Raw genomic sequence first — 14585 nt, 5'->3', positions numbered from 1 at the left:
ATGCAGCTCAATATTTGACATTGAAATGCACGGGAAGACGTGGCAGAATAGAAGCCTCTTAAGCATTATTCCTTATGTTTTTGTTTTTGAGATAGGGTCTCATTGTGTATGCCACCATGCCCAACGCTGTCTGTTCCTTGAAGGGACCTTTATTACTTCTTACAATGAATGTTTCCCAGAATGTCTTTTGTTGGAGAATATGTGTTCGGAGGATGTAGGGATAGAAGAGAAAATTAGTGACTTTGCTACTTTCCTGAAAGAATCAGCCAAAAGTCAAAGAGCAGTTCCTGAGTGTTCTTCATCCGCAGTTAGGTCACCGCCTTCTTGGCCCTGTGGATTTGAATCACTGCCATCTTGTGCAAAATAGATTTGCTTCTCTAGTGACAATCAAGAGGGTCCAGTTTAGGCTTTTAGATAGTGATGCTGAATCACTCATTGTTTATTAATTTTTTGAGTAGAAAAACTTTGTCCTTAGGCCACATGTGAATGCTGAGTAGTAAATGTAGTAAAAATAAAATTCCTTCATAGCCACTCATATTGATAGGAAACTGTAGGGCTTAACTGTATAAACTGTGGTGTTCTTGGCTTTCAGATGACAAGATCACATCTTCTGTGTCTTGTAAATGGAGACTGCACTTTCGTTTCCAGATGCCCAGACCCGAATAATCACACAGAAACTTTATTAATTATAACACTGCTTGGTGAATGCCCCAGGCATATTTCTAGCTAGCTCTTATAACTTAAGTTAATCTAATTCTATTATTTTATATTTTACCGTGAAGCTCATGGTTTGTTACCTCTTGCTTATTGGGCAGCTACATGGCATCTGTCTGACTCCTTCTCCTTTCTTCCTCTATTTCCGCTTGGAATTTCCTCCTTGCTCTATTCTGTGTTACCATAGGCCAAAGAAGCTTCTTTATTAGCCAATGGTGAAAAGCACATTCACAGCATACAGAGGGGAATCCTACATCAGTGTCTTAATTTGCTTCTTGAGGAAAGACCTGAGGATTACCCCCTACCCCGTCCCTCTTCAGAGGTGTCAGCCTGAGACCAGCATCCCATTTCTGCTCCTGGTTTTCAGGATTTCTTTGTGGAGGCCTGTGAACTACCTAGTCATGTTACAAATGCTGGGAGATACTGGTCCTTGTTTCAATTGGGACTAGAAAAATGTCTGACATTGCAGCCTGCCACCCATTTCTATCTGGCTACTAGCCGAACGAGTCCTTGGGTACCAGGTGTAGTGACATGGTATGTGTTGTGTTCCTGGCCTACAAGTGGGGATGAGAGCTGTCTCTGGTAGATGTAGACAGCTTGCTGGGGCTGTCAGAATAAAGTTCCACAAATTAGGATCTTAAACACCAAAAACTTAATTTTTTTATTTCTTGTGGAGGCTGGAAATCCTGTTATGACTTTGAGTTTGGATTGACTTTATCCTGGAGCCTTATTCCTAGCTTAGAGTTGGCTGTTTCTTATTGGTGGCTTTTCTTGGTCTCTTTTGTACTTGTTCCCTAATCTCTTCTTATCAGGACAGTGAGTCATAGAGTAGTTTACAGCCCAACCCAATGACTTCATTTAGCCGTCATCACTTCTTTAAGGCTTCTGTCCCGTTACAGCCCATCTGATGTCCTGGGGATTAGAACTTTAGCATACAGAGCTTTAAGGATTGGGAGGACACTTTTCAGCTGGTAGTGTGGGACAGTATTAAATGCAGAGTGACAGACACCAGGGAAAGGCATGCTCTGTGGCAGAGTGGTAGCTCCGACACCCTGGATTCTGCTTATGTTTACTTTCTATATAGACATAAATAGTTCATTGATGTGACGAAATACTTGACAGAGCACCTTAAAGAAGTGGGGATTTATGAGTTCATGGTTTGAGCACAGTCTATCAAGACACATCAGGACACATCAGGACAGGGAAAACATGATGGAGTTCATGCTGATGGAGCATACCACTGGGACTCCTCTCACCACAGTGGGCCAGAAACACTAAGCAGCAAAACACTTGGATTAGAAGCTTGATCTGGCTAGCAACCCCCACAGCTTTCCCAATGATCTGCAGTTCTATTAAGGTTCCACCCCCCTGAAGGTCCTGTAACATCCCCCAGATTTCCACTATCTAAAGACAGGGTTTTCAAACACATGAACCTGTGGGAACATTTCACATTTAAACGATGCTACTACATAAGGCTGATTTCATGTGGTAGTGTACACTCGATCGTGTTTTGTGAGAAGGTTCTTAGGAGACCAGACTGTGTTATCATCAGTAATAACAACAGCCACCATTTGAGGCTCCGCGTGCATCAGATCTTTTACACATGCACTCCGATCTTCACAAGCATGAGGATGGTAGTGGTAGATCCATTTTCTACATAAGCAATGTGTACAGAATAGCACAGTGGTAAAGTGCTTGCCTAGCACGTGCAGGGTTCTAAGTTAAATCTCCAACATTGAAAGAAAGTTATCGGAAAAGATGGAACTGTGGATAGAGAGAACAGGGTTGCAAGTTGAAAGATGAGGTCAGTGTCTTTGCTTATTCACCTAGTCTGGCTACCTTGATGCAAATATTAACTGCCCAGACTTGAGTTTCTTTATCTACCAAGTGGGACTGCTGTTCAGTCTCCATCACCAGATGGTGGAAAGAGGGTGTAACTAGACTGTGTTGTATTTTGTTGTTAAAAGTGGTGTCCCATGATGACCAAGGCAACCCAGTGTTGGAGTTCATTACACATCCGACTCTGGACACACCACCAGAATGTTCAGTGCCCGGCATACAGTAGCCATTGTAGGCTGTTCCGATCCCTTTGTCAGGACTGAGTTTATAACTGGAGTTCTGTGTTGTTTGGCCTTCCAGTTGCTGTTATTAGATCATTTCCCTGGGGGACGGTGAGCCGCAGCACATCTGGCAGATGGTGAGGTTTGAGATGTGTGCTGTTGTCTTATTTTTTCCCAGGAAAGGTCTACTGTAACCCAGGACCCTTGTATAGCAAAGGTGCATCTTGAGCTGCTCACCCTCCTGCCTCTGTCTCCTAAGCTCTGGAATTTGAAGCATGTACCCGAATACCCAGATAGCCGCCGACCTTTTAAAACAACAAGAAGACCATTGAAGCCATGGTTTCAGATTTCCATGAGTTACTTTGGACCATAAATAGGTTAATTTCCTAGAGTAGTTGGCAGTATTTTCAAAAGTATGTGATAAGGGGAAACATCACATTAGAAAGTTGCAAAATAATGGGAAAGCGTGTTTAGTATCAGCAAGAATTTTACATTGGAAGGTGATGTTGATCTGTGCAGACAGAAAGTGTAAGGGTTTTGATTAGGCCTTCAGGTGATTTCAAGCTTGGGGTTCTCTGTTTCCACACTTGCTGTATTTTGATTAAAACCAGAATGGTTTTACCAGAAGCATCTGACACTACCTATGCTTTACTTGTTTCCTTCGCTTGCATTGATGAATCTTCTGGTCTTTGAAGCTTAAAGTCTTCAGTGCTGTACCTTCTAAGGCATCGGAGAAAGGATGTTGGGGCTTTGACTGTTACATTTAGGGGTATTCATTTTGAAACATCAAAATGAATTTTATGGCCAAGTTGACATTCTAACTATGTAGCTTTCTCCTTTTTATAAGTATAATAACATTTCTTTCTTTTTTATTTATTATGTATACAACATTCTGTCTACATGTATGTCTGCAGGCCAGAAGAGGGAACCAGACCTCATTACAGATGGTTATGAGCCACCATCAGGACCTTTGGAAGAGCAGGCAATGCTCTTAACTGCTGAGCCATCTCTCCATCCCAACACTTCTTTTATATTCGGTTACACAGTTCAAATTAAATCTGATTACATGTAGTGCCTTTTTACACCCACATTTGTTTGTGTTTGTGCAGCATGAGGCCAAGTACCAGATCTACCTGTTAATGCTGACACTGCTTCACCAGTGGCAAGATGGCTCCTGATAGCTTGGCCAGACTGAAGCCACACCTCTAGGCTCAGTAGCTTTGTGACTCTTGGTTTCTCTGAGTTTCATATAGTGGTGGTGAATTTTGCAGGAAGATTCAGAAAATGAAGAACCCTGTCAGAATTTGGTGACCTATGTGTGAGTGGATCGTGTGTGCTTCTAACTTCAGGATAGACTGACTGCCTCACACACCTGCGTTTTCTAGCTGACCAACGTGGCTGGCCTTTTGTGATGAAAGGCGAGAAAACATTGAAGGCCTTTGCTACCTCTTGGCACTTGGCTGAAGTGTTTCCCATGTGGGGTTGGTGGGGCCCAGCCTCTTTCTGATCCCACTGTTAGGGCTTCTCTTGAGCTGCTTCTACTTGTTATGTGCTAGTCGTTTATAGTTATCAAAATAGCGAGCGTGGTCACGCGCCGATCTGTTCTGGTGTGGTTTGCTGAGGGAAGCAAAGTTTGATGTTTTTAGAGGGAGAATTAGATGTTTGTTTTGAGCGCTCTCGGTGATTTGTAGTGTGTGTCCTGACACGCACATGCACGCACGCACGCGCGCACACACACACGCGTGCGCTTGTATGCACGCACATGTGCGCACACACATGCACAAGCACATGCGTGCACAAGCACATGCGTGCACACACACACACACCCCTTGTCAAGGTGAAAGCTTTGAGACTTTACCCTCCTATTGACAAGATTGCTAAAGAGGAAGCTATAGTAGCAGCAATGCTTTGACCTTAGGGAACTGAGATGTTGTCTTGTTTACCCCCTTCCCCTTCTTCCTGCTCCTTAGATATGGGTCTGCACACAGACTGCTTCTTCCTTAGCCCAGAGCTCACTGCCTTTTCTCTACTCTATTCTTAGATCATTTTTATTCATATAAAATTTGATTATTTTTTGAAAAATAGAATTCTGGGTTTAAACTATTTTTTTCTTTTTTAGTTGTGAAGGTATTTTGTCTTCCTTATGTTAGAATCATTGCTGATTTTTGCTTGCCAGAGACTTCATTATCCCCTTTCCTGTTGGAAAGGCTCTTTGGGATGTCAAAGGACATAACTTTGTTTCTTTCCCTTGGTGTGTGAGAACAGTCCAGCTTGGGATTCCTTCCAGGCATGATTTTCCCAAGAGGAACTTATTTTATGAGTCACTCGGATGTAATGATTAAAAAACCAAAGTCAACAAAGTGTGGGAAAAACTACTTTTACTAATATATACATATACATGTATATATATATGCATGCTGTATGTATTTAATCTGAATTTCTGTGGAATTCATGTAAAGAGTGTTCGTGTTAAGTAAGAAGCATCCCCGACCTCCTTCAAGTCAGCACATCTTCCAAGAGGAAACCACTGTGGCCTCTGGCTCTGGGAATTAATTTGGCTCGCCTCTAACTTGATATGAATTGTCATCGTTTAGTTGCTCGGCTGTCTGGTTTCCTTTGTTAAAAATTTGGGAGAATTCTTGTGGCACGAAGCAATATTCTATCTTTCTTTTTTTCTGCATTATTATCTTACCTTCCTATTTCCACTGTCACAAATGCTCATAAATCCAGTGGTTTAAAACAGTACATATTAATTGTTCCTGAGCTCTTGAGTTCAGAAGTACAAAGTAAGCCACACTGAGCTTCATTCCAGATGTTTCTAGGGCTTGCTCCTTTGGGACCTGCTAGGGGAGGAGAAGCCGTTTTCTTCTCTTTTCTGGCTTCTAGTGGCTGCTTGCATCCATCCACTGTGGCCCCTCCACCCTCAAGGTACAGCAGCCCACTACCCACTGTTTCTCATAACCTCGGTGGTCATTAGATCCCGTTATCTCATTATGGGACCTCTGCTGATTTCTCCGAGGGTAATTCAGGTTATTTTCACCATCAAAGGACAGACATTAATGTTCAGAGGTTGAAGGAATAGGCCTGGGGATATTTTGGCAGGGCTGTGATGATGTCAGTTTCCATGCCCCGTACTCACTGTGGACTCCACTGTCCTTTACCTGTTCTGATGATGATAGACTTTCCGCTCTCTGCCAAGCATCATAATGAACTGTGCGGTATTTCTCTATGATTGTTTGCCCATGCTGTCCTAGTGCTGGCTGCTGCTGCAGCTCAGCATAAAGAGTGAAAATCAGGCTGTTGATCAACATTCAGAATATAACTTTCCCTGGTGCACACCATATTGGACTATCAATAAGCTGAAAACCTTGATTGGATCACTGAAGAGACTCATGTCATGGATAGGACCCATTAGTTTATAAGGGAATAGGTGAAAAAAAAGTTTAAGTTCAACCGTTGAACACAGGGAGAAAGAATTAGTTATCCAAAGTGGTCCTACCAATTTTCTCCAATTGAACTTAGTGACAGCCCCCATTTTAGACATTTTGGGTAGAGTCTAGGGTTTTCTTTCCACTGTGTGTTTATGTGGAGTCCTGAAAGATAACGGTGGGAGAAAGGGCGTCTTTTATTTAGAGGAATTTGAGTCTTGCTGGGAGACTCACTCTGCAGGTGACATGTTAACAGTCCTAATTCCCTTTGGCTTTTTCTGTGCTTGCCGTAAGTCTTCCAAATGGATTTAACTTTGACTTAATTTCAGTCCTTTGAGGTCTCGAATAAATAAAGTTCCAAGGAATAGCTTTGAGAACCCTAGCAAAAATCATCACTCCAAGTGCTCTTCACTAAAAAGGTATTGAGAGTTGTAGTTTTCTTTAAAGAGGAAAGTCATTAGCCGGCGTTTGAATGCCCTTTGCATAATGTACCGCTGAGATGTATAGACTGTGATGAAATGGGTCAATTTTGCTTGTCTCTAGTCCTTCCTTTACTGAAGCCTGTGCTTTGGGGGACATGAATTTGCATCATTGTATCTTAAATTTTCACCAAGGAACACAATATAAAGATAGTTCCTATTAACTTGGAGCAGGGTTGGTGAGGGTCATCCAGAAATGCTCACCCTTGTAGTTTTTTCCCTGTCTGTAAATCTCCACCCGTTCCCTCACTCCTGCCCCCTTTATTTCTCCAAACAAACATGTAATGGTTGAAACCCGTTTCCATGTGCCTAATGCTCTTGGAAATCCCCAATTTATATATCAGCACACTCGGTGCTTACAATAATCTCCTAAGGGAGGTATTCTCGTATCCCTATTCTGCAGATAGAACACTTCTCAAGTGCAAACCTGGTTCTGTGGTGAAGCCAGCATCCACATTCAACCAGTCTAGATAAAACCATTTTCTTAATCCTTGTTCTGAACTGCCTCTCTAGCTCCATAAATGGTTCACGTATTTTGTGCTATCTTTTACTTTATTGTGCTCTCTTTCCTAATCCCTGTTTCTCTGTCCCTCCTTTATTTTATAACTCCCTTTCCCCTTCCTTTCTCTCCCCCCCTCTCTCTTCTTTTATTCTCCCCTTCTGTCCTTTCCTCTCTCTCTTCTCGTGACTAGTGTCATGATTTCTCTGACATATTAGATTATAGGTACCACAAGGGAGCCGCTGGCTTCTCTTGTGCAACCACTTAATGTAGAAGGAGCACACCCTAGTTACGCCAATATGTGAAAATCATATTTGTTTGTTCCTGGTGCCTGGATGGCTCTGTAAGCATCCAGTCCTGAATCAATCTACCAGGTTCGGGTGTTTTTTCTTTGAAAACATAAGAGTGGAGTTTTTGGCTTTAGAAATTCCAGAACTGAGAAGAATGTTTTACTGGTAGAAGAAGATAGCAGGAAGGAACTGGGTGTGTGTGCTGGCATCTGGTTCAAGCCTCGGGTCACCCTACAACATGGCTCACAGACTCGCTCCTCTCTCTCCTGGCTCTACATCTCGTTTCAGCCTGTGTTTTTCCTCCAGGTGGCATCCATTCTGCTCTGCTGGCATCCCTCCTGGAAGGGAATTCCCCATACTTTGAACACTCCAAAACCTAAAGATGATGAACTGGAACTTTTCACCATCACCACTGTTGCTCTTTGCCTCTTCTCTGGCGTCTCCCTCGAGACCATGCGCCCTGTCCCCCTGCACACTTGCGTTTTTGGGGCCACTAAAGAGTCATTGCTCTGTGCTTGGGATCCTACCTGTGCTGTTGGGCTTGTTCTTATTTTGCTCCAGTACAGGGTTGACTTCTCTGTCTTCATAGTCTCTTTCTCTCTCTTTCTTTGTTTTCGAGATAGAGTTTTTCTGTGTAACTGCCTGGCTCTCCTGGAACTTGCTCTGTAAACCAGGCTGGCCTCTCATTCTCTCTTGCTTCTGGCTATGCAAATCTGTGTCTTCCACCTAGGGACAGGCCTCTGGCGTCCTGGTCTCTGGGGTCAACACATGTGACCATATTAACCCCTGAGGTTGCAAGATGACTTTCCAAAGAGCTGTGCCCTCAGGGAGCACTGTGGAAATACTCTGAGCCGGGAACTTCTCTGTGAATTCTTTCTTTTTAACATATTTTTGAACATTTCATGAATATGTACATTGTGTTTCGATCATAGCTGCTTGCCCTTCCCACAATTCCTCTTGAACACCTAACATACAACAAATTCCCTTGCAACTTCATGTTCCCTTTAAAATATACAACACCTCCTTGTAAATAATTTGGAAAGAGGAATGCTGCACAGTGAGATTAACAAAGCCACCCAGACAGACACATTGACCCCAAATGTGTATATATTAGTCAACATCTGCACAATGATGAGAGTCATTCTAAACTAGTGGGGCTTTACTGTGGAACTTAAGTTTTCACTATTAATTATATTTTTATGTGCTTATCCATGGTTTAAAAAATTAAGTCCAGTCAGTACTGCTCCTATGTGTATGGATGTGAGTCCATCCACTCGACCTCCCAGGACCCAACTTTGGCAACAAATAGCTCCTCCCTCTCCGGGTAGCCGTCGGCTGCTAATAGCTCCTTAAGTAGAGGTGAGGGTATGTGTGCTCCTCTCTCATACAGGCACGTTTATCTCTTAATGTAGTTCTGCCTAGGAACAAACACTTGTGTGTTACCACTGTGGGAATGTGTTGTTTGGCTTTACCTTGCCCAGATCAAATTAAAGTCGGGGGGGGGGGGCAGTGTGTGTGTGTTTGTGTGTGTGTGTGTGTGTGTGTGTGTGTGTGTAGCAGATCACACCTAGGATCTTCCAAATGCTAAGAAACAATCTCCCCCAGAGCTGTAATCTGGAGCTGGCAGCCGTCCTACATCACCGTCACATTTTGTTGTTGCTGACATTTTCTTTAGAAAGAGGGCCTCACTAAGTGGCTCTGTAGCCCAGGCAGGCCTTGGACCTTATTCCTTTCTGTTCTGGTCTCCTGTGTAGCTGGGATTATGGGTCTATGCTGCCATGCCCAGCTCTACTTTGCTCAAATGGTATGGCAGATTGCCACTGGAAAATAAAACTTTTTCCTCGAGGGAGGGCACCAGATACAAGGACAGTCAGAATATCCTCACAGTGTTGAGGAACGGAATGAATATATTAACGTGAAAATTAATCTTTTTGCAAATTGAGTGACTTTTAAAAATTAAGTTGAAGGTGATTCTGACAAGTTTGTCAACAGATACTAATGAAAAGGTAAGATTTTACTTCATCACTGTAATTGGAGGGGCAGAAATGTACGGAGGACAAAAAAATTAAATACTAATCATATAACACTTTTGTGCCTGTCAATTTATTTATATGAGTAGGGATTTTTAGTCCCAAACAAAGAAGAGGGCTACTGTGGGAACATTCCACATTCCAGTAGTAAAAACACTGTCATGGATACTTGAGCCAATTAGAGAAAAGATAACATCCTTATTTAGCACATTGAAAACACATATATTGCCAGACAATTATGTTTATACTTTAAGTTTTGATTACTACAAGATCTGCTAAGTTGCATCGTTTAAGAGCTAGAGTGGTACCCAAATGCACATGAAGTTCACGACACTTCGATCCATTTGACCATAGGAAGCAGCTAAGTTTTCTAACATTTTGTTGCAGAGAAGCCTGACAGCGGCGTGATCAATAAAACCTCAAAGCATCAAATTATTGCATCAGGGTAAAAGTCTGTGGTGGGAATGGAATGAAAGTACACACTCACTTGAGAGGAAACTGAAGCTTTGGGAATGAAAGGAAAGGCTGTATTTTAAATATGGATCATAGGAACGAAATCACTGTGATGTTTAAATAACAATGGGCATGTCTAAAAGCTGGAGTAAAAGCTGTTTTGTTTTAAAATGTCAGTATTCCCACAGTGTCAGAAACCAGACTCCACACCTCTGTTTACACCTAAGATGAACAGTATTGGATGTTAGATGAGAACCTCGTTAGGGCAGAGCTGGTATTATAATGCTCTGGGGGAGGCGGAGGCAGACACTTCCATAGTCCAGTCTTCATGGCTTGCTCTTGTCGTCTCTCGCTCTGTTTTGGGCCCTCACCTTGATGCCACTCATCAGTACAGAAGAGCAGGGTGATCAGAATGTATGCCACCTTTATTGATTGTATTGTGCTTTGAGGCCATTCAAAATAAGGCAGTTCTCCATCAACGAATAGTTGATTCTTAGTGAAGTCAATGCCTGTCGCAAACGAGGACCTCATTGTTCCTCCAGGAAAGCTGCCTGCAGGCCTTTCCCTGACAGGAGCACTAACTCTGAGGGAAGCAGAGGTTTCCAGAGCTCACTAGACCCCTGAAGAGAAGGGTTCTTCCTGGATGAACTTGGACCCGGAAGCTTAGGCCGTTATAGACAACATAGCCAGGCACTGGAAGTTTTCTCTGTGTCCTGGAACTTGAGAGAAAGAATTCACTTCTGGACAGATGGCTGGCACTCGGATGGAGAGAAAGCTGCTTCTCATACTTTGGGAAGACGTGTGTGTGTGTGTGTGTGTGTGTGTGTGTGTGTGTGTGTGTGTGTTCGTGTGTGTGTGTTCCTTCCTTTTATAACTGTTCAAATGTTTCTTTAAATTATTTTCTTACCTAGGCCAAGGACAAAGTGAATATTTTAATATCTCATAGTAGCAGCGGATGCTCAGATCCAGAAAGCAGAGGCTCCTTCACTGCTTTTAGTTGTGATTCATTTCTAGTGATCTGCGAGTGAGCAGCATATCGGATATATTCATTTTGACACATTGTTACACCCTCTGCGGCCCCAGCCGTGGAGTCTCTTGGGATTACAAAAGCAGAGAGCTAAATTTCCCAAGTTGGAAAGCAGCCTTCAGAAACGAATTTCTCTCTCCACTCTGAGTGACTGTCAGTGCTCTCCCTGGGGAGCTTGCAAGACATTTAATAGCTCTTCCTAGTGCTCCAATCTGCCATGTTCCTCTACCAGGGCCTCAGTTTAGTACTGCAGAGGCTGATGTCTCCCTCAGGTTTGTGTTTATAAAACACTCCTAGGTGGTTCTCTCCTTCTACTGACTTGAATCATCCTCAGGTTTTCCTCTGCCGGTCATTCCCTGTGGAGCAGGGTGCTGCTACTTCATTGCCTGAGGGAAGGCAGGAAGCCATGAGACCATGTGCGCAGGCTTGGTTCCCACCACCTCCCCACAGCTGTTCACCTCCTCTGGCTGAGCCTTTAGTGGGACAGAAGGGACTGCATTTCAGCAGGGACAGGGGTTTGTTGCTCTTGGCCATTGTACAGTAGCTCACATCCTGTGTGGCTTTTAAATGTGCTTCCGAAGACTCTTTGCAGAATCCTGTGGGTTTATGTGGTGTGAGGAACACACAGGCTACAGACATTTAAGAATCAGAAAACCTGTTGAGGAAGCTCTGGAAGAAAAGGGGATGCATTTTGAGGGATCAGTTTTTAAAAACTGTCTGGAGCTTGTCTTTAAGTTCCCATTTTTGCCTTCCTGTGTTCGCACAGTTTTTGAGCTCACCACCAAGGTCATTAAACTGGGTTCCTGTTCTCTCGCCCATCGTCTGCATTTTGTTAGTTGATTATTTTTCCTCCCTATTTTATTTTTATGAAAACAAACAAAAAAGAAAAACGAAAAACAAGATCTCACTATGTTGCTCATCCTGATTTTTAGCTTGGGATTCCTCTTCCTCAGCCTCAGCATTGCTGGCATAACCGACAGATGCCACCATGTCTGGCCTCATAGTAGTGGCCCTTTTTAGCTAAGGCTCTTTTAGGGTTTGCTGAGTCTGAGGCCCCAGTAGGGTCTGACACCTGTTAAGCTGCATAGTGAATACTGAAGCCCAAGAATGTGATTGGCTCACTTAAGAAGGGGGAGTTTGACATGAGTCCATCAGGAATGTGATTGGCTCACCGTAAGGAAGGGGAGTTTAACATGAGTCCGTCAGGAGTGTGATTGGCTCACTGTAAGGAGGGGGGAGTCTGTCATGAGTCCATCAAGAGTGTGAAGGGCTTACTGTAAGGACAGGGAGTTGTCATGAGTCTGTCAGGAGTGTGATTGGCTCACTGTAAGAAGGGGGCGTTCGTCATGACTGCTCACTTGGCATGGTCCTGTGATACTATCAAGTCTACTCTGTCTTCTGTGAGTACTTCTCCAAGAAAGGACCTAAGGACTTGAAAGACTACCTGCAAGCTATTTATTCCAGAGTTGTTCAGTGTTTGTTGGAAATAATAACATGGATTGTTTTGCAAAACATTTGACTGTGGGATTTTGGCTAATTCTAAATTTTGTGAGATCTGTCGAGATACGCCATCTCTGGTGTCTCAGTTTCATTCATGTGGCTGTTAGAACAGACCCTGGCCGAGTGCAGCTTAGGGAAGAAAGAGGGGTCATCTGACTTGAAAGTCCAGGTTCGGGTCCATCATAGGAATGACGTCACAGTGGCAGGAGCCGGAGAAGCTCATCACGCGCATAGTCAAGAGCAGAAGGAAACTAATGCACTCATGCTTGCTTGTGCTCCGCTGATTTCTCCACTCTCACAGGGTCCAAGACCCTCTGCCCAGGTAGTAGTGCCACCCCCAGCGGGCTGAGTCTTCCCACATAACCCTCTGCCTTAAGACAATCATTCTACAGTCATCCGCAGACATGTTCCCAGGCCAACTCAGTGTAGCTAATTCTTCATTGAGACTATCTTCCCAGGTGATTCTAGGTTGTATCACATTGACAGTGCTCATCGCAATTGCTCCTCTTCAACTGTACCCCGTATTTGAGGTCTTGTTTCTTCTTTGTTACTATATAGTTTTTCTTTGTTACTATATAGTTACTATATAGTATATACTTCTCTGTACTATATAGTTATTCTCTTCTGTGCTTCTTGCTTGACTTCCAGTCCTGCTTTTCAGTGCTTCTTGGGATTTCAAAATAATAACCTGACATGATTCTCACTAATGTCTGCATGGGCTTAGCTGCCTCGACTTCACTCTTCTGTGGCTGTTTATCACCAGTGGAATAACAGAAACCAACATAGGAGGAGAAGCAAGAGCCCTTTCACATGCAGAAGGGGCTGCTGCTGGTGACGTGAGCAGATGTGCTCACTCCAGATAGGGAACCAGTAACAGACCGAAGAACAGATACAAATCCAAACAAAAGTCTAACATGGTGAACAATGAGAGTTTTGGGGATTACTTGCAGGTCTGTGGGTTCTGTACAGGGGCAGAAATCTCTCAACAGCTGCATCACCATAGATCACTGCAGCATAGGTGACAACTCGTAAAAGCTGGGAACCTGGAGCACACATCACAATTTTCAGGCACATGACAGGCTGGAGGGTGTCATTTCCTGGTGGCTCAGCTTGTCTGAGAGTCTTCAAGGCAGCTCTGCTGATCTCTCCTCCTTCCAGGCACCTGGGCTTTTCTACACGTCTTCTGTGCAGGTTGGCTGGTCTGAGAATGATTTTCAGCACTAATTATATATTCTCAGGGAAGGAGGTACCTAGTGAATCTAGTTAGTTTCAGGAACTTCCGGAAGCCATTCTGAGTTATTGATTTCCTTTCTTAATGAGCCTTCCAACTACCGTTGACAGTGTGGGCTTGCCTTGTGTAGGAATAACTACCTCTGGAAAGTACTACCTTGGATGTTTCCTTCTGTTTGGCAACTGTAAAATGTTCTCAAACCTGAAGAGTTTTATTGGGAAGCACCAAGGAGGTTATTAAAACTTACTGAAGTCAGAGTGTTTCCACAAAAAAATTAGCTAAGGGTCAAGACCACACTGATGCAGACAGGGCCATCCAATAGGCTAGGGACTGAGGTGAAATAAAAAGGGAAGAAGAAAGAGGCCTTAGAACACAGGAATTCTCTCTCTTGCTTTGTGGTGGGAGCTGTCTTATCTCCTCATAACTTCCTAACACACACTGAAACCTCTGAGACCGTGAGCTAAAATAAACCTGTACTCATTTCACCTTGATATTTTACCAACAAAAAACCAATTTACGCACCAGGGATTTAGCTAACTCTTTTTGAAGACTAACTAGTTTATTTCCAGTGAGCCCTCACTAAATAGGAAAGCATGAGAAAAAAATCTGGGGTTGGGGGAAAGCCTTAAAAGTTGCCATTTCACCTCTGAGCTGAAGATTTTCTAATTTTTAAACAGCTAAGTGGACACTAAAAACAAATGTTTAATAGATTATTCACTCCCCACAAACTGTTCACAAAAGAAATAGTATCGCCTCACTGTTCAAGTCTTTGCTTGAGTACTTTGCTTGACCCTATTGAAATTGCAGCAAACACCAAGATATGCTCTATAGTTAAAATGCAGCCAGTCTAGGATTTTCTTCTTAAAGCATTTGG

At 43.3% G+C, this 14585-nt stretch overlaps 1 protein-coding gene across 4 annotated transcripts in view; it reads left to right on the top strand.

Annotated features, from left to right (window-relative positions):
- Mast4 (microtubule associated serine/threonine kinase family member 4) overlaps positions 1-14585 on the top strand; it is a 582754-nt gene that overhangs the window by 107984 nt on the left and 460185 nt on the right. The window lies entirely within an intron of this gene.

Source organism: Myodes glareolus, chromosome 15 (genome assembly GCF_982192425.1).
Source record: "Myodes glareolus chromosome 15, mMyoGla1.1, whole genome shotgun sequence".
In the NCBI taxonomy this organism is placed as follows: Eukaryota; Metazoa; Chordata; class Mammalia; order Rodentia; family Cricetidae; genus Myodes; species Myodes glareolus.
Note: the sequence above shows the minus strand (reverse complement) of the source record. Positions and strands in the feature narration are given on the sequence as shown.